This window comes from Martes martes (assembly GCF_963455335.1).
Source record: "Martes martes genome assembly, chromosome: X".
In the NCBI taxonomy this organism is placed as follows: domain Eukaryota; kingdom Metazoa; phylum Chordata; class Mammalia; order Carnivora; family Mustelidae; genus Martes; species Martes martes.
The window spans coordinates 57565514-57567839 of NC_137897.1; the positions used below are offsets into that span (position 1 = coordinate 57565514).

Genomic DNA, 2326 nt, shown 5'->3' on the forward strand with positions numbered 1-2326 from the left:
TTAACATTCATATTAATTTTATTTTGGAATAAGTATGAGGAAAAAATCTTAACTAATTATATAACTAATTTTCATGGAAGACAGAAACTTTATAGAAAAGAATATGCACACTTTAACCCTACTTTAGAGAAGCACATTGTACAATTTATGGCAGGCTTTAGGAAAAATGGTTTTAACTATACCTCACTGATAAGCAATAAGGCAACTGGTTTCTGAGTCAATCACCGTATCATATAAAATATAGGAACCTATAAACAAGCTAACAGTTAATTACAATAAATGCAGATTTGCTACAAATGTTTATTCTTATGCTAGTAGTTTCTCAAATTATAAATCAAATGTATTTTAGTTAGTTAACTTGCTACATTTGTATAACAATGAGAGGAAGGCATAGGTAGTGCGAGTAGAGGAAATCCCGTTTATTGACAGGGCTGGAAGCAGGGTAATCTGGCATTGATTTTTTCCAAGAAAAAAGTCTCTGAACAGGTATGTCTCAGTTACCAGTTCTGGTAGTTTTCCATGGCTAGAAACTAATAGTAATGTGACAAAAGCCACGGATTTGCAATAGCAAGGTATTCATATGCTTAGAGAATTCACTACCTTCTACATTTCTTGAAACAGTTTATACCACCAGAGCTGTAGGTGGAATGCATTGTTAAATGTATCTGAGCAGTTTTATTCTGAGTCTACCAGGAAGAGACACACACATTATGGCTGTAAGTAACTTATGGTTAAATTTTGGTTATTGTAAATGTAGGCTGTTAATGTGGAGACTCACATACACCAACCACCCTGCTTCAGAGGTCAGTATCTTCTGCTTGGGAGTTAAGGTCTTGGCCTTTTGTACCCTCAACAACAGCCACCCTGTTCTCATAAATGACTGTCAGAAACCAAGTTTATTTTATTCCCTGATCATTCCTTCTTACTTGAACTCAAGTGCTTCTCCTGTGAAGTATAACACAGCTCTTGGGATAACAAAGGTGCAGTAAGGTATGAGCAATGAAAACATCTTCCTTATCTTCATTGGCATCCAGGCCCCACTGGAGAGTACTGAAGAAGTTGAAAAAGGACTCTCGGAAATTTCTGGGTCACTGTGTGTATCCATCCCCAAAACCTGTGCTTTTTCAGGACTTTTTGCACAGTGACGTTCTTTCCCTCCTTCTCGTCTTATAACCAATGCAATGCTCCACCACAGATCCCTTAAAGGAATAGGAGTCAAAAGTAGAGGAGCTTAGACTTGAGTGTGTAAGTTTTGGTCAACACCTCCTTTGTGAAGAAGTTGCTGGGTTCAAAGAGAAATTTCAGAGTGAAGGTGAGGGGCTCATCAGGTTTTAAAAACCTGATCTGTAGAACTCTTAAGTGCTTCAGAATGGGCTTGTCATATTTTTGAATCAAGGGAGTGACCTCTTCAACGTTCTTTAGAACCATGAGCCAGAAATTGGGGGTGCCTGTAGGATTTGCTGTCTCCTCATCCATATTTTGTCCCTCTGTTCCTTCATACTCTCCAAACACTTTCTCCACATTTTCGAAGGCTTCTTAACAATACTCATCCAAGTCCTCATACTCTGTATTATCCTCCAGACTCTGCATCTGGGCATCAGAATCATCTTCTACCCTAATATAACCATAGTCCTTGGCCTTGGACCTGACCTCACATTCCTCTTTTGTGGGTTAGTACAGTGTACTGATGATCTGACATCTCTTTTCAAAAAAGGGCCTATAAATGTCAAGATACTTCCTCTCGATGGAATGAAAATCCTTCAGGTTCTTGACCTCTAGCCCTGCATATTTAGCCTGAAGATTTTTGAGAGCATATACTCAGTACTTTACTGCCAGAGGCTCTCAATAAAGTCCTCATCTAAGGAGTATCAAAGCCTATCGAGAGGCTGTGGCTGCCCCAGGGCCAATTGGTCAGCTCACTTCACTGGCTTTGCCATGTTTCCCAAGACCTTCCATTGTTACCTTTCTGATAGGAAAAGATTCACAGAAGTGGCAGAGATGGCTATAGCCCAGGCAGTGGGCACTGGCAGGGTCTAAAATGGAGGCAGAAGTTGAGGGGGAAATGGCTTCAGCTGTGGCTGCTGTGGAAACTGGCCTGGGGTGGATGAAGAGGTGGAGGGGCAGGCAGGCATAATACTGGAGGAGGCCTAAAGCTGCAGCAGGAGGAACAGATTAATCTGCCTTCCCCTCCAGCTGCCTTGGCAAAAGCAGGAGGTGCCAGAGGCCCTTTGTGCAGATGATATAATCACTTTATTTGTTGAGAAGCTGTCATTGGCAAATCTTTGTTCAATGAATGATTATATTTAGCAAACCTACAGTGCCAATT

General features: G+C 40.8%; 1 pseudogene across 1 annotated transcript; it reads right to left on the reverse strand.

Moving 5' to 3' along the window:
• Nucleotides 1-922: 922 nt before the first annotated feature.
• LOC308337386 (nucleosome assembly protein 1-like 2) lies at nucleotides 923-1862 on the reverse strand (annotated as a pseudogene). The gene has a single exon. The product of its transcript is annotated as a nucleosome assembly protein 1-like 2 (transcript).
• Nucleotides 1863-2326: the final 464 nt, after the last annotated feature.